The 19,032-nt window shown below is 38.3% G+C and overlaps 1 protein-coding gene across 7 annotated transcripts in view; it reads right to left on the bottom strand.

The window, feature by feature from the left end:
* Positions 1–13,375, bottom strand: part of LOC136878851 (thymidine kinase 2, mitochondrial) — a 110,896-nt gene extending 97,521 nt beyond the window's left edge. Inside the window, exons 1-2 of one of the 7 annotated variants that reach the window (XM_067152387.2) lie at positions 13,140–13,185; positions 2,956–3,107 (exon numbers count right to left, since the gene is read on the bottom strand). The gene's annotated coding sequence lies outside the window, so the exon portion shown is untranslated. Of the gene's footprint in view, positions 1–2,955; positions 3,108–12,859 lie in introns of all 7 variants that reach the window. The other 6 variants (XM_067152386.2, XM_067152384.2, XM_067152390.2 and 3 more) reach the window with 6 other exon arrangements.
* Between the last annotated feature and the right edge of the window lie 5,657 nt (positions 13,376–19,032).

The following is a 19,032-nucleotide window of genomic DNA, read 5'->3' on the forward strand; positions in this document are numbered from 1 at the left end:
GGAAGCTACCCTGTCAACAACGATTGCGAGGCATCCTAATAACAGTTATTAACAAATTATATGAGTTATTCAGCTAAGAAATCCACCTGAAATAACTCGTGAACAGTATAAGATACTGGCATCCTGTCTTCACTTTCATTAATGCTATTAAGGAGCTCATAGTTCAACATGCAGTGCTTTCCTAGGCTTTTGAAAAAATTTATTGTCGCACACGTTTCTATATGAGAACTGCTGATGATAACTATCAAGCTTACACTCGTAGAAACTGGACGTTGCACAGTTCGCAGCACAAAAGAATCGGTCTCGAGAGCATTGCCCATCACCTCTGCTGAAATAACTGGAGCAAAGTCTGGCATTTTACATTACACGTTCCACTCATGTGTAATGAGGGTTGCATATGTAGCAAAGCACATCTTCCCCGTCTCAAGTTCGAATAATGCACGCCTCTAGTATCAAGAGTAGGTGTACATCCTATCTACAGTTTCACAAATTATGCAGGATTATTCTGCTAAGATGTCAACCCCAAATAAGTCGTGAACAGTGGAAGATACTGACATTCTATTTTCACTTTCGTTAATGGTATTAAGGGGTTCATATTTGAACATGCAGTACTTCTCCAGGCTTTTGACAAAATGTATTGGCTCACACGTTCATATGAGAATATTATTTCGTACAATAAATGCCAATGATATACTATCAAGTTTACAGGCGTAGTTACTGGTACGTCGCACAGCTTGCACTGCAGGAGGATCAGTCTCAAGTTTCTCGAGATCTGCGACATCAGTCTCAAGAGTCTCAAGAGTCTCGAGCGAGAGCGTTGCCCATCACTAACGACATGTTCAGTTGAAAGAACTTTTTTGTCATATAAGAATGTGTTACGTGACAACAGGAAATCATTTACACCAGACAATTTGGGTATGTACGTTGTTATTTACTGCAATGCCAAAAAATAACTTACAAAGGAAACATTTTTTTATGCTAGTGGCTTTACGTCACACCGACACAGATAGGTCTTATGGCGACGATGGAACAGGGAAGGGCTAGGAGTGAGAAGGAAGCGGCGGTGGCCTTAAGGTTCAGCCCCAGCATTTGCCTGGTGTGAAAACAATTTTCAGGGCTGCCGACAGTGGGGTTCGAACCTACTATCTCCCGAATACTGGATACTGGCCACACTTATGCGACTGCAGCTATCCAGCTCAGTCAAAGGAAACAGCAAAGTGTATTCTCTGTGTATTTTTATGAATATATGACAATGTAAACTTTTGTGAAATAAGTACATAAATAAATTTTACAGAACTACAAAAACTTATTGCTGCCTGGAGGCAAAACCTAATATAACCTATTTTAAGAATACAAGAAACCTAAAGTAAAGGTTTATGCCACCTAAAAATCTGGGCCCTAGTTATTACTTACTTATGTTTGTTTGCAAATGTAAACAATGCCTCAGTTGATACCAATTAATTTTTTATAGTAATTATAGTTATATTATTTTCTATGTTACTGCATTCCTATTGTTAGTACATACTTATTTTTGCCTACAAATTTAAATATAATACATCAGGTGATACTAATAATTTTTTATAGTAATTATAGATACCGATATTATTTTATATGCTACTGTATTCTTATTGTTATTACATAGGCCTACTTATTTTTTATAAAAATCATCAAAAAACAATGAATGGTGTCTACATTCTTAATATACTGACGTTGTTCCGAATTCTTTTAGCATCTTTATCATCATCATCATCATCATCGTCCTCAATGTCACCTATTTCCTGTCGAGGAAAGGCCCTTTCCACCAAAGTGTCTATGCCGATCTCTTACAATAGTTTCACTTAAAGATATATTATGAAAAACGCAAGTGGCTCTTATTAAATGTACAATGTACTGGATATTCCTTAATTTGACATAAGAGTTGCCTGAATTTTGTTTTAAGGTTCCAAAACAATGCTCTATAATGTATCGATTACTCGCTAATTTTGCATTATAGTTAATTTGTTTCCTTGCTAACTGTCCTCTGTCTCTGAAAGGTGTCTGCAAGTTTTTCCCTAAGTGGGTATCCACTATCCCCAAGCAGAAAATAACGCCTGCATTTTTCTTCCATAGTGTTTGGAAGTGGAGAGTTTCTGTACACCCTGCTGTCGTGTACAGATCCTGGGTAATCGATAAATGTACCTATAATTTTTCTTGAATAGTCACAGACCACTTGCATCTGAAAAACAAAAGTGCTACCATAAAACGTCTAATAAGATCTCTTAAAAGAAGAGGTATACATTTGAAACAAGTTCCATTGGTAGATTTTTAGTAAAAGGTAGATGTTAAGAACAATTAAGTTTTTATAAACCGAATTAAAAAATATTGCAAAATTCTGATCATGTACCAAAAGATCTGTAAAAGATCTGTCAAAAGATATTTAAAAAAGAAACTATATGTAATCAGATGTATGGCTACTTTTGGTAGTTCAGAAGATATTTAAAAAAGAAACTATATGTAATCAGACATATGGCTACCTAATAAAGGAATAATGTCTTGTATGGAATACTTTAAGTACCTGTGTAGAATAAAAGTATTTCCTATTTATATACGAATATGGGTCATTTTCTGTTTTGGCAATTTTTATGTGACAGCCATCGATGGCCCCAATAACACCTGGAAACCCTCTTTCTCTGAAACGTAGTTCACTATCCCTTTTATCAACTTCTGTAGGCCAGGTGATTATTTGGGCAGATAGATTGCTCAAAAACAGAACAACTCTTTGGATCAACCTGCATAAAGAGCTGATATCAAATCTGTCTGCAACATATCTGAATCTTGCAGTTTGGTGCCCCATGAACCACAGAAATATAAGTACCTGAAATTAGCAATGCGTATGTGTTATGCCAAAGATGAATAAAAAACATGCTGAGAAATGACAGGGTGAAGCATAGTCAATTATAAATTACCACTGCTAACCTGACTTAGAGCTGACAGTTTCCCATACTGCCCATAGTGCCTTTTAAACAGAGGAGTTTGCTGAAACTGCTCAGCAATATTCTCAGCAACTGCTCGAGTGATCCAAAAATGTTCTACAAATGAATCATCTTCATACTGAGGGACTGTTTGTTCTGAAAATATAAAGTTATAGGCAATAAGTCTATGATCCTTTTCACCAGAATTTGGTTGTGATGCTTGTTGTTTAAAGGGGCCTAACATCTAGGTCATCGGCCCTGACCAGAATTTAATCACGGTGTAAACACATAAGAATGGGAACATTTATTTTGCAAATGGTACATTTTCCACAGTGACAAAATTATAAGAAATACGTATTTTCATATACCATACTATTCATAATAATGTCTCCTGCTGAGTTCTTACTTCCTCCTACCATAACCTCATTCTACATTTGAATGAATGCACATATTTTTGGAAAGGCTTGAAGATGTCCTTTGCTAAGCTGTTCCATTCTCTTTCCCCCTTTCCACAAATGAATATTCCCCCCGGTTATTGTGCCATTGATGCAACCTCATTTTAAACGTGTGATCAAACCTATCCCTATAAACACCTTCAGTCTTTAATCTCTTTCCAATAAAATCCCAAGCACTTTCGCCTGTATATGCCAGGTACATACCCCTCAATCTTGCTCTCAACCTCCTTTCTGGCAAACTTTCCCTCCCAAGTTTCCTTAGCATGACACTAACATTGCCAGTCGTTCTGTAGTCCCCCATCACATACCTAACTGCTTTCCTCTGTACCCACTCCAATTCTTTTACCAAAAATTCTTGATAAGGATCCCTCACCCCCAAAGCCTACTCCAGTTGAGGTCTTACAAGTATTAAATATGCCATCTCTTTTATACCCCTGCTTGTTCCTTTTAATATCCACATTACACTGTGCAGTGACCTAAATGCTTTATTGACTACATACCTTATATGTCTTCCCTAGTGAAATTTACCACTGCCTAATGTGACCCCTTAGTACCTACAATTATTTTCAAATTTCACCTCCTCTCCACCCATTTTGTAAGTAAGCACTATCCTGCATGTCTTGTTCCCAAAACTAACTGCTTGACTCCTTTCAACATTAATTTTCATCCCATTTCTCTGAGTCCAGATGTGTATTTTGTCCAGATCCTCCTGCAATATTTTGAACTTATCTAAACAGTTCACTTTTCTATATGCAATTTGAGAGTTCAATCTTTCTTGTATATTGTTCACAAAAATTACAGAAAGGTAAAGGCGCCAGTTTACTGCCCTGTCATACACCCCTCTCCACTTTCCGAGTTTCTGTTCATGACTCATCTGCCCTCACCCTCTGTTTCTTGACCTCCATGATAACTTTCACCCGATCTACAACCCTCCTATCCAATTTTTCTCATTTTCTTGATAAGTAGGCCTACATCATGATTTATTCTGTGAAAAGCTTTTGACACGTCTATTGCTATACAATCCAGCTGTTCACTCTCGTCTAAAACCTCAGAGACATTCTGAGCTCTCATGTATCCCCTTTTAGATCAGGAATTTCATTCTTTATCCCCTTCTGTGTTCTAACACCTGTCCTTATAACGCTGTCCCCCTGTCATTAGCTTACTCTCACACAATCCTTCGCCTCTTTTTTTTTTTTTTTTTTTTTCTTTTACCTTATTTAATTCTCTTTGTAGCAATTACAGTTTCCCCTTATTTCATACTTCTTTTCTAATTTTATTCCTTGTCACCCTATTTAGTCTCCTGACTCCCTATTGTAGTATGATGGGTTATTTGTACTGCCAACAGTTTTACAGTAATCAGCACCTCCCCTCTTTCCCCTTCCAGAATTTGATTTTTGAGTCCCCCCCATACCAATTCTACATTTTCCCATCCATTTATCCACTTATTAAAAGTTTTTGTAAACTAAGATCCTATTGCTTCCGTGTCTACCTTATCATAAATCGTAACTATCTTCCTTTCTCTTTCCTCTCCTCTTGCTTCAGGGTTAATTTCTAACAACAACAACAACAACAATAATAATAATAATAATAATAATAATAATAATGCTACAGAATTTACTTTACATCATACTAACTAATTTTATGGTTTTTGGAGACAACGAGGTGCTGGAATTTAGTCCCGCAGGAATTCTCCTGTTACGTGCCAGTAAATTTACTGACACAAGGCTGACATACTTGAACACCTTCAAATACCACCGAACTGAACCAGGATCAAACCTGCCAAGTTGGGGTCAGAAGGCCAGCGCCTCAACTGTCTGAGCCACTCAGTCCGGCTAATTTCTAGCATAAATGTGCTATGATCACTCATTCCTTCTAGTAGGTACCTCTGTTTTAATGAAAATTTCTTCAGGTTTGACCAGGAATACATCCAGAAAGTCATTGTCCCTTACATTTTCCTTTACCCGTTGGGAATATCCACCTTACCAGATCACTTGTTAGCAAAACGTTGGTCATGTTTCTCAGAGTTTAAATCTCCCTCCCATACATCTGGCATATTTAGGTCACTACCAGTGATAATACTACCACATTTCTCGGCCTCCACCCCATACTGTATTAAATCATTCACTGCCCTAAAAATGTCTACCTTTCTTGTGTTGTTGATGTGAAGTTTAATAGCTAAAATTTCATTTTTATTACATTTTAATATTTAATAACTTGCAAAATAACTAATGAGAATACCCCACCACCCCTGTTTTCCATATCCCTCCTATAAATATTATACCCTTTTGAAAAAACATCCCCTCAGAATCACAATTGGGCATTTCAAAAAGAAAATTCAAGACAGGGTCCAACCCACATAGCCAGTTCATTTTGTGCTTAAAAGTGGACATAGACATAGTTGATTGGATAAGCAAATATGGTGTAAAGGTTAGCACTCTGGACTATGAATCCAGCAATATGAGATCACATCTTGGTGGAACCTCCATAAACAGGTTCCAGGAAGGACATTCCAAGAATCATTAATGGACAAGGAGAATTTACATGTAAGAATTTAAAGAAAGTAGATTTTTTTTTAAAGTTACTGGTACCAGCCATTGCATTAATAAAGGTACAGCATTTGCCTGGTGTGAAAATGGAAAAACCACAGCCAACCATCTTCAGGGCTGCCGACAGTGGGGGCTCGAACCAAATATCTCCCAAATGCAAAACTCACAAATGCATGACCCTAACTGGCTGAAAAAGAGACATATCAAACTTATTACAAATAAGCTCAGCAAATTGCAATATTTGCCTGGACAGAGGCACCTACACTAATAATATGTTTATATTAGGATTAAAATCTCGTGAAAAAGACGTTGTGCAATCAAGTTTAAACACTCAGTACTATAGCAAAGTCAAAGTCATCTCCATACAGGCCATGAAGGCCCTTGCCGTGCTGGAAGGTAAAGGCTTCCACTATCTGCAAACTCTGCTTCAGTATTATAGGCCTAACCTAATTATAAAATTTGAATTGTTATTTACCTAAATAATAATAATTTTTTCTCTAACTCATCCTCATCACTTGAACTGTCCTGATAGAGGTCACTGTCACCATATAAATCACTCCATTTTCCTTACTTTCCAAAGTCGCAGAAATATAGGGTTATAGAGGAAGTACAGAGCAAAGAGAATGTGTGCAAACTGCATTCCATACTCTGTGTTGGAACAAACCTTTTAATACACATGAGCAGAACATCTAGTTCTCGCTCTGGAATGAATCGCTTTCATTGGTTCGGAATTGTTACAAATCAGTTCCGAAATATGTTGGAACAGCAAGCTTGGAGTTAAGAACCGCTCACAACAGATTCTCATGTATGTTGGAATGCCCGTAGAGTTACTGCACATGAGCAGGCAGTTCAGGAACTATCTTGATTGATAAATTTCATTTTTTTATTCCGTATTGATAGTCACCATAAGTCATAAATGAAAGAGAAGTTCCACCTAATCAATACTATTTTATTGTCACATGTAGGACCGGTTTCGACCTCTCAAAAGGTCATCCTCAGTTTTTTTTTTGCATAATCTTTTCTAGGTTTATCTGGTTTCAGCAGTGTAGTTTTGGGACGGGATTCGATCTTACGAATAATGGAATTTATCATCTCTTTTTTATAACCATTTTTTCCGGCTATTTCATGAATTAATTGTAACTCTTCGTTGAGGTCTGTTTTTGATAACGGTAAATTAAAGGCTCTGTAAATCATGCTTTGGTATGCTGCTTTCTTATGGGAGTCAGGATGAACGGAGTCCGTCTTTATAGTATTTATTGTGTGAGTGGGTTTACGGTAAATTTTGAAGGTCAGGTGTTTTTCATGCCTAGTAATCATCAGATCAAGATAGTTTAGCTTACAATTATTCTCAGATTCTTTAGTGAATTGTATATGCGTGTCTATGGCATTTATTTTGTCTAGTATAATATTATCGTTGGTTATTCTGTTGGTGGTCTATGTATATTTCTGCTATTATGCCAGATGCGGGAGATCCCATCGGTAAACCTGTTTGTTGCTATATAGTGTTGTGAAACTTAAAAAAGTTGTTATTGATTGCGAATTCGAGTAATGTCATGAATTCTTCGATTTCAAAAATACTTATCTTACTGTAAGTTTTTAGATTAGTTCTGATTATACTTATAGTTTCTTTAGTGGGGATGTTTGGGTACATGTTATTGATATCGTAAGAAGCTATGGAGTGGTACTGTTCTAATTCTAAATCTTTAGTTTTATTACAAAAGTCTATTGAGTTTCGTACGGAATTATTTGCTTGAAAAAAATAATGGTTTCTAAGAAATTTCTGAATATATTTAGAAAGTTTATATGTGGGACTAGTTCTGTAATTTATAATGGTTTTCATAGGTGTGTTTTCTTTATGAATTTTTGGAAGGGCTTTTGCATTAGGTAGCTGGGGGTTCCTTGTTATAAGATTATTTGCTTCTGTTTCAGTTAGCAAGAAATTTGTGTTTTTGAGTAGATTCTTTAGGTTTCTTTGTACTGTGTTTGTGAGATCTTTACGTATAATGCGAAACGTGTCATTGTTGAAACATTCTTTCGTTGATAATTATTGATAATTACCGTTGTGTTTCCTTTGTCAGCTTTCGTTATAAGGAGATTATTCTGCTTGATTTTGTTCTTGAGATTATTTAAATGCGTTATATTTAATCTATTGTTATCAGAGATGTTAGCCTGTACTTTATTGACGTATTGTGACAGTTTTTTTGCTACTTCGTGTCTGACTTCTTCATAAAGAAAACACACCTATGAGAACCATTATAAATTACAGAACTAGTCCCATATAAACTTTCTAAATATATTCAGAAATTTCTTAGAAACCATTATTTTTTCAAGCAAATAATTCCGTACGAAACTCAATAGACTTTTGTAATAAAACTAAAGATTTAGAATTAGAACAGTACCACTCCATAGCTTCTTACGATATAAATAACATGTACCCAAACATCCCCACTAAAGAAACTATAAGTATAATCAGAACTAAACTAAAAACTTACAGTAAGTTAAGTATTTTTTGAAATCGAAGAATTCATGACATTACTCGAATTCGCAATCAATAACAACTTTTTTAAGTTTCACGACACTATATATATCAACAAACGGGTTTACCGATGGGATCTCCCGCATCTGGCATAATAGCAGAAATATACATAGACCACCTAGAATACAATTCTATTTGCAAAATAGAAGGAATATTCTTCTGGTGTAGATTTGTCGATGACATATTTGTCATCATCGACAACAGAATAACCAATATAATGGTCCGTTATTGGACATTATAAATTTTCCGGCTAACTCATTCTTGGTTGCCTGCGTTTCGCCCTCGTGTGCTAAGTTAGGCTCGTCAGTTGGGACTTAGCACACCACCCAAGACGCAAGGCTAGTGCGTACCGTGGAGGCCACTGCATAGGCTACTTGAGGCCACCAGCAGTGCCAATGCACTATGAGAGCTATGTCTCATTTCCAAAAATTGATGCCTGCCTGGCCATCAAATGATGTAGATGTTGATTCCCATAGGGAACCTAAAATATTTGTCCTGAATGAGTAAATTTATAATACCAATATAATGGTCCATTATTGGACATTATCAATTTTCCGGCTAACTCATTCTTGGTTGCCTGCTTGGTTTCGAATGAAACGCAGGCAACCAAGAATGAGTTAGCCGGAAAATTTATAATGTCCAATAACGGACCATTATATTGGTATTATAAATTTACTCATTCAGGACAAATATTTTAGGTTCCCTATGGGAATCAACATCTACATCAACAGAATAACCAACGATAATATTATACTAGACAAAATAAATCCCATAGACACGCATATACAATTCACTAAAGAATCTGAGAATAATTGTAAGCTAAACTATCTTGATCTGACGATTACTAGGCATGAAGAACACCTGACCTTCAAAATTTACCGTAAACCCACTCACACAATAAATACTATAAAGACGGACTCTGTTCATCCTGACTCCCATAAGAAAGCAGCATACCAAAGCATGATTTACAGAGCCTTTAATTTACCGTTATCAAAAACAGACCTCAACGAAGAGTTACAATTAATTCATGAAATAGCCAGAAAAAATGGTTATAAAAAAGAGATGATAAATTCCATTATTCGTAAGATCGAATCCCGTCCCAAAACTACACTGCTGAAACCAGATAAACCTAGAAAAGATCACACACAAAAAAAACTGAGGATGACCTTTTGAGAGGTCGAAACAGGTCCTACATGTGACAATAAAATAGTATTGATTAGGTGGAACTTCCCTTTCATTTATGATTTATAGTTCAGGAACTATTCGGAATCTTGTTGGAACAAACCTTAAGTCATCTGCAGACGTCCGACTCGTTGGCTGAACGGTCAGCGTACTGGCCTTCGGTTCACAGGGTCTTGCGTTCGATTCCCGGCTGGGTCGGGGATTTTAACCTTAATTGGTTAATTCCAATGGCACGGGGGCTGGGTGTATGTGTTGTCTTCAACATCATTCCATCCTTATCACGATGTGCAGGTCACCTACGGGTGTCAAATAGAAACTACCTGCATCTGGCGAGCCGAACCCTTCCTGGGATATCCCGGCAATAAAAGCCATACGACATTTCATTTTATCTGCAGACAACAATATTTTCATATCCCCTCCATATCTTGCCGTAGTTACCTTTAGAATTTCATCCATAACCATTAATACAACATACACTTTTCTGCCTAAGTCTAGTTTGGTTTCTAAACCAATCTGTTTTCTCTACTGGAGTATGGACACAACTGGAACAATTTTAATACATTGCTTTCACTAGTTCCATTGATTGCCTGTCTGGCTCCATGGCTAAATGGTTAGCGTGCTGGCCTTTGATCAGAGGGGTCCCGGGTTCGATTGCCGGTAGGGTCGGGAATTTTAACCATCATTGGTTAAATTCGCTGGCATGGGGGCTGGGTGTATGTGTTGTCTTCTTCATCATTTCATCATCACGACGCGCAGGTCGCCTACGGGAGTCAAATCGAAAGACCTACACCTGGCGAGCCGAACATGGCCTTGGACACTCCGCCACTAAAAAAAACCCACCATACGCCATTTCATTTTCATTGATTGCCTTCGACATCCTTTTCTTTCAAGGGTTTCCCACACCTCTTTTCTATTAACACTATTGTATGCCTTCTCGAGATCAAGGAATACCATCACCAGGTCTTTTCCATACTGCCACTGTTTTTCCATCAGTAATAATAATACAGTAATTTTGTGTGGCTATTATCTATGGCTATTTCTAGCTGGGTGCAAACCTTGTAAGGCAGACCCTCCGATGAGGATGGGCGGCATCTGCCATGTGCAGGTAACTGTGTGTTGGTGCTGGACGACAGTGTTGTGTGTGGTGTATGAGTTGCAGGGACGTTGGGGACAGTACAAGCAACCAGCCCCCGAGCCACTGGAATTAACCAATGAAGGTTAAAATCCCTGAACTGGCCGGGAATCGAACCCAGGTTTTCATCATTAATCTCATGGTAAATGTAGGGACTATCATTGATCTGCCCTGTCAAAATCCATACTACTCTTCTAATTTCTTTCCTACCCTTCCTCTCATCCACCTCTATTATTCTCTCCAATATTTTGGCCGAGCTATCTTTTCAAAATATTTGTGTTTCATTTAAACACAGATCAATATTAATAGACTAGCCTTTATTTTCCTATATTTTAACATTCAAAGAAAACTCACGTTATAATTTGTTTTACAAGGTACAAATATACGTGATTTAAGTGCCCAAGCTATAATTTTGTGGAGAGGAATGACAGAATTTCCAGTAAGAAAGGTACAATTCCAGTCATTGTATCAGTAAAATGTAATACATTTACATAATTGAACAAGTTTAATGCAAGATTCTGCAGTGTGTTGTAGTGCTTGAACAAAAATGTACTGTTCTTCCCGCTGGCTCTCTGCAGTCAAATTAGGTGAGGCCCTCTTTTATGCATTAGTTTTTGCCTCCATTTTGAACTTTTGATATCGCCGTGGCGATCAAGATGGACTGGCAGATTTTTGCCTAGACTTTATAGCCTGTAACATAGCCACACCACTCTGGATGAAGCATGCACGTGATCACCTACCCGCTCACTTATACGCTATGTACCTGCGGGACAAAAAGCCCAGCATGAGCTATATTGATTTATGACTCTTCAGACAATTCCCATTTCAACAGCAGAGAGTGGAAGAGCTTTCAGCACAATGAAAAAGATCCATGACAAATACAGAAATAGGTTGTTGATTACAAGATCAAAAGAACTTTTATTTATCAGCAGTGTTGGACCTCCAGTGCATATTATGTTAAGTCACAGTCATTACATGAAGTCATGCTGCGACGAAGGGAAACAATTCAACTGATGAAACAGAATGTCAGAAACAAGAGGACGCTGCTTTTGTCTACCAGTACGAGTCCACTTGAAAATTGCTGAATTAATAAAAGCAAGCTTATAGTTCTACGCGATTATAATATTGTGATCATAGCCACAGGAAATCCAGATTTATATGGATTCCTAACTACAGGAACATCACTATTCATATGGAAAATATTGCATGGATTGGCTAGGATTCTAACAGATGATCAACTGACAGCCATAAAAGGCTATTCCGATCCAACACTGAATTAATAAGGTGATTTCCCCACAAGTACTTTTTTTCCAACCAAATCACTGGCATTAACCTTTTTAACTTCTCACACATGCTTCAAATAAATCAGCTCCTCAGGACAAAGATTTAATGCTAATGCACTTTCCTCCAATGTGGCAGAAGAATGAGAATACTAGATTTGTACAATTCAGAACTTCATCCTGACAACTAAGACAAATGAAGAAGAAACTGCTTGTAAACCACATATTGACTGGTATTAAAAAGAACCTCCATGCAAAAGGAATTACAATTAAGCAACCATCCTATCTCAACTCATGAGCGGTAGTGGTAATTATGGTTTAAGAGGAAGTACAACTGGGCAACCAACATCTATATAAAATTAATCGGAGAGAAAATATGGAAGGGATCCAAACTTTGAAATGCGAAAGTATCGGCCAAAGAAGTACAAGGGCCATGAAGGGTGTGAAAATGAAAGACTCCATAGGCCTCGCAAACCTAATACTGTTGGGGTCAGAAAAGTACAAGAGTTAACCAAGGGAGCTACTAACTGTCTGAGAACTTTGAATATCAATAAGTAGTAACCTAATCTTCCACAAAACAAAGATTAGTTTACAGGAAGAGTAGGCAGCCATTCCGTTTAATCATTAGTGGCATCCTTTGCCTGGATCTGAACATAGTATCCAGAAAGATAGTGTTACCGTACCTATTTACTATATGTAGCAACCATTCTATAGAATCATTAGCAGCATCCTTTGCCTACACTTGAACATGGTATGCAAAATATAGTGTAATCTTACCTATTTACTATGAATGCGGAATCTGGTAATTAATATTTTCTAGAGGCTATTTCAACCCGATATATGAGCTTCAATAACTTCCTGTACAGCATGTTCCTTTGAACGCTACTGTAATATCAGTGGGTGTCAAGAATGTGTTAATTCACGGCTGGAAATTAAAACTGTGCCCTTCATACTGAGTGATTAAATGAAACTTCAATCCAAAACAGTGAAGATCAACTCACGAAAGTACAGATGAAGTACACAATACTATACATCAGTGTTATATCCGAAATCTAACCTCTTGGTAAGATTGGTCCATTTATATATACACTGTCAAAGAGTACCTCGACACTTATGTCATTCTCTTCTTCTTCCTCTTCTTCATCGTGATGTAAATTGGGCTTCTTGTCTTACATTTGTGCCCATTAAGGTAGCAGCCAGAAAATAAACATGCAATTGAGTCCTTAAGGTCACCACGAATTGAAACTATACAGTCAGATCATGCAAGATATACAGGAAATTTTAACATTGGGAGCACTTGCTCTTTCATTAACTTCTTCTTCTTCTTCTGTATTCCTACCGGGGTGCCAACCCAGGAATTGTATCGTGAGGCAGAGTGGGGATTATCTGAAATACTGTCATTCTCTAGAACTTATTTCGCAAGCTATATCATTGTCTTGTCTTGTCTTGGGGCTATTTATTATTTAGGAACCAAATATATTCTTTCCCAGTCACGAGCCCAATGAAATTTAGCTACATCATTGTGACATTCACCGTACAGACGTCCAGTGTCTTGTCTTGGTTATTTAATGGGCTTCGCTTGGGAGCGGTATACCCAGCCACGACGTCCAGTGCCCACTTGTGCTCAGCCTCAGAGTACTATTATATAAATAGTGGACTAGTGGTGGGGACGGAGCGAGTCGAACTGTAGAGTAACTCGGTTCTTCAGGTTAACGTGACGTCACAGCGGAGCACCAATTCAACTCGAATACTCCGTATAGCGCTACGAGAGCTTCAGTAAACCTTCCAGCCAGGCTAAACTCGCAACACCACTATGCTGTTGTTCAGACTCCAGACTGAGACGTGTGTTCTATTTGTGTTTCCTTATCCTATACATATCTTTGTTTAAAGTTGTTGCGCTATATTTTCTACCGATATATGTAATAAGAAAGAAGCAATAATGCCATGAAAATCTTCCCAAGCATGGCAGTATTTTTCTAGCAGTCCAGGTAGAAAATCCGCTACTTGTAAAATTTGCAATCAAATCTATTGTACAGGTGGAGGAACGTCAAATTTATGGAATCACATGAAACGGCCGCATCGTAAGGACATGGTACAAATACAAATGCACATCGTGAAAGTAATTCCATTCCTACGTATGGATGAGACAGTGCAGTAAAAAAATTGCATAGGAGTTTGGCTACATTTGTATGCGAAGAGATGCAGTCACTGAGGGTTGTGCAGGATAGAGCTTAGATCCTTTCCAACAGAAGGAGAAGAATTAGCCACCATAGCTCAATTGGTATAGCTACCAACGCTAACTCGGGATGTTGTGGGTGCGGATCACACCGGTGTCCGGTTGGCCGTTTTTTTCTGCCCTTAACATCTCTTCGACACATACTAAATGTATGTAACACGACCTAATAGGTTGAAAGTCGATTTCGATTACAATGCGGTCGTGAAAATTCAATATTCATTGACCCTTAAGTGAACTTGCTCTTGCTTACCTTAGCGTACCTGCTACATCCCTGCCTGCATAGGAGGTATTTTCATGTGCTGGGCAGTCTGGCTTGAGCAACCGTGGAGTGAAGTTGCGTGGTGCAGTGCGTGCCGAGAACATGGTCGGTATTGAGCAGTACCGGACCGCGATTGGGAAATGGCAGGTAAAGCTGAAGAAGGAGACCAAGAATGGACGGGTGTTAAGAAAAGAAGGAGTTAAAATGGATGTAGCGGTGCTACTGGTTATTGGGGGGGGTGGGTTGAATTAAACCCAGGCCCAAATACCAGCGGAAAATTTAGCATGGAGGACTTGGCAGCACTCAAGGTGGTAGTGAGTGAGGTAATACAGGAAAAGTGTCAATGGGATAAGGTACAGGAAATAAAGGACATGATGGAGAAAGGAGACAGGGAACATGAAGAAATTGCTAGAAACGAAGACGGAGGAATCGAACAGGAGAGTGGACAATAATGAGAAGGAAATAGAATTATTAAGAGGGAAAGTGAAAATCTGGAAGAGGAGGTGATGACGATGAAGAGAGAAGCGGAGGGTTACAGGCAGGAGAGAATGAAGAAAGCCATATTTATATATGGTGTGAAGGAAGGTGAGAGGGAAGGCAAGATTGACCTGATATCCAAGGTGGTAGAGGTCATACAGGATAGGATGAAGATAAACTTCAGTGAAGTGGACGTAGACGATGTGGAGAGAGTGGGAAAATCTAAAGGACGGAGGCCAATTAGGGTAAAAAATTTCTCAACCTAATGGCAGAAATTGTGTTAAGAAACAGTAATAATTTACAGGACCAGAAAATAGACATGGGAAAGGAAGGAATTGAAAATATGAAGATCTTGAACAGACACCTATGGAGTGCGAGAAATCAGGGGCTAAAGGCCCGAATAAGAGGTCAGAGGTTGGTGGTGACAAACGGACGATGGGTTAGGGAGCACTCAGTGGCGAAGCTAAAAGAGATGGACGAATGCGTTAGTTCCGAGAGAGGGGAGATGACAGGGCGAGATGGAAGGAAGAAGTAACAAAGAGGAGTGAAGACGAGGAAGGAGAGAACGGACAGTGCAGTGTGGATATAGAAGATCAAAGCAGTGAAGGGGTGAGAGTGAGAGTGAGCAGCAAGAAACGGTGAGAGCAGAGTGCAGTGGTTTGGTGAGCAAGAAAGGACATGAGAAGACTGATCGACAGGAAGGAAAACAGTTATGAGTAAAGGAAGAAGTAGGAGTTCAAAAGACCTCTGGAGTAAAGTACGTGGATGATACGGGGGGCATGGAACGGTATGGGTTGGTAAAGAAAGGAGGAATGGAGGCAAGGGATGAGGGGTCGATAACTACAAGGAGAAAGATTAGAGGAGGAAACTTAGAAGTGAGGGAGGGAAAGTTATAACTATATTGGAAAATAGGATGTGTGAATATTGAGGGACTAATGAACAAATTAGGAAATAAGAAAGTTCGGGAAGTAATATAAAGTTTCGATGTTGTGGCACTCTTGGAGACCTGGCTAGAAACAGGGAGGGAGATCTCATGGAAGGGGTTTGTGATTAGATATATATATAGGAGAAAGGAGAGGACAGAGGGGCGCGCACCAGGAGGGATGATAATGTTAATTAGGGAAGAAATCAGCGAACTGGTGGAGGATGTAGAGACAGATATGAAAGAAACCATATGGTTGAGATTGAATATGGGAGGGGTAGAGAGAAGGGAGAAGAAAATAAATCTAGCGTTCGTATATTGCCATCTGAGTAGTTCACCATACGCAAATAAGTATCTTTTTGAAGAGTTATTGGTGGATATTAGTATGATAAGAGAGAAGTTTGCAGGAGAAGAGGATATGTTGTTATTCGGAGACTGGAACGCTAGAATAGGGGAACAGAGCCCTGTATATAGTAGGGAGGATGGAAGGTGTATGTTGAAATGTAGAAGTAGTGAGGATAAAATTATCAACAGTTATGGGGAGAAACTCATAGAGATGTGCGCTGCGGGAAATTTATATATTATGGATGGATGGAGAGCGACAGTACGGGGAAATTGACCTATGTTACTGAGATGGGAGGTAGTGTGATAGATATGGTTTTAAGCTCGGAAAGAGTGTTGGAGGATATTGTAAAAATGGAAGTAGGCGACTGGATTGAAACACACCACTTCCCAGTATGGGTTATGTTGAAAAGGGGAGCAAGAGGCGCATTTTAGGAAGGAAGTTGAGACGAAGGATATATTAGGGAGTGGATATAACAAGTACAAATGGTCAGAGAAAGTGGGGTGGGATTGGAATAGGGTAATAGAGGAATTACAACTTCTGAAATATGGTTGGGAAGGTGCGTTAGAGGATAATAATACTTATGAAGCCTTGGAATTGATGTTACATCCAATAAAGATGATAGCACAGAAGGTAGAAAGTAGAAGGAAGAAAACGAAAGAGGGTGAGGAATGGTTTGATAGAGAGTGTGAAGGAATGCGGAGGAGGGTGCTGGGTGCGTTACAAGAGTATAGAAAGAAAGGTGGGAGTGCAGAAAGAGAGGTTTTCTGTAAGATGAGGAAGGAGTATAAAAAGAAAATTACCGGTAGTGAGGTAAAAAAGGCGTGGTTAGAGGAACAAACTGAAGCCATAAATAAAGAATACAAGACTAACAGCATTGAAAAAGTTTGGGAAAGTATTAACAGAATAATAAAGGGCGGAAGGAGTCTAGAGGTAAACAGCATTGAAGATGTGCAATGGGTGAGCTACTTTGGTGAATTACTCGGGGGTAAGGAGGAAGAATGCTGGAGGAAGACGGGGGATGAAGTAATTTGGAGAAATAGGAGAGTGGCATATTACGATCTGGACAAGGAAATTACGAGGGAGGAAACCTTAAGAGTGATAAAAAGAATCAGGGTCAGGTCGACAGGCGGGTGTAATGGGATCAATAGTACGTTTTGGAAAGAAATTAGCAAAAATGAGTCAATGATAGAGGGCATAGTGAAACTATTTAATAAGATCTTTGAACAGGGGAAGTACCCGAAGGAATGGGGAAACAGGAATTGTATGTCCAATATATAAGGGGAAGGGTAATAAAACAGTTTGAATAATTATAGAGGAATATCTCTGTTAGATTCCTTAAGTAAAACTTACACAGGGGTGTTGGCGAACAGGTTGAGTGAATGGGCAGAAAAGAATGAAGTATTGTCTGGTTTACAAGGAGGATTTAGAAGAAAGAAAAGAACAGTGGATAATATAATGATAATGATGTCAGTTCTGGAAAAGTATAGGAGCCTGTCAAGAAGGAAGGTTGTGAAAATTTGGATTATATAATTCCACCTTTACAATACTGCAAGTGTCTTTATTAAAAAGACTACATTAAATAACATTCATGATACATGTTTCGTCCTCTTATGGGACATCTTCAGTCACAAATACAAAACATTAAAAATAAGGCGAGGACACGTTGAATTGAGTAGATAAAAAGTCTTAGTATCATGTGGCGCGGCGTGGTGGCGTCTTGTCAATCAATATTAAAATGGTGCGGCGTGAACATGATGTGAAACATGAAGTCCAATAAAATCATAAGTTTAAAATGTTGTTCAAACCGTCGAATTGTCAATTATAAAACACAGTAAGTGGCTGTGCGAATAAAATTATGTGCCTATTGTACAAAAACAGTGTTGAGGTGATGCCACATTACAACAGCTTTCTTGATTAGGAGGTGGAGTTATACTGGTGATACAAGTTGAAACTGATAGTGTGTTGACAATAGGGGCCTAAAAAGAAAAAGATATATGAATGAATTAATGAGCTTCTGACATGGGTATATTATAAGCTCTATAAATCATACTGTAAAAGGAAGCCCTCTTATGTGCTGCAGGGTGTACGGAGTTTTGTCTAATTACGTTTGCCATTTGAGTGGGTTTCCTGAATATTTTAAACCTAAGATTATTAGAGTAATTAATAATTGTTATGTCAAGAAAATTTAACAGTAAATATGTTGGAAGATAGTCCGCCTAGTATTGACTAGGCGGACTATCTTCCAACATATTTACTGTTACTAAGTCAATACGGATCCAATCCCGGCCATCATGGTCAAGATTATTAATAAAGAAAATTTAAAGCAGATCGTAAAAATGAGTTGGATACTATTTATTTTATAGCAAAAAGAAACGGGTTCAACAGGCAATTTGTGGATAAAATTATTAGCAAAATTGAGAAAAAATCATTTTCCACATTAACTAGGGGTACCAAAAAGAAAGAAGATAGTTACGCCCTTTTTACCTATAGTCACAATAAAATATACGATATCACGAATGTTTTCAAGAAACTTTATATGAAAGTTTCTTTTAAAACAACCAATAACAACGCTCATCTTTTCTTCAATCAACACACTATCAACAGCGGCAGTAGCAAATTTCAGAAATCAGGTGTTTACAAATTAAAGTGCCAGCAGTGTTCCGCCAGTTATATCGGACAAACAGGCCGCAATTTTAATATAAGGTATGGT

Source organism: Anabrus simplex, chromosome 8, assembly GCF_040414725.1.
Source record: "Anabrus simplex isolate iqAnaSimp1 chromosome 8, ASM4041472v1, whole genome shotgun sequence".
In the NCBI taxonomy this organism is placed as follows: Eukaryota; Metazoa; Arthropoda; class Insecta; order Orthoptera; family Tettigoniidae; genus Anabrus; species Anabrus simplex.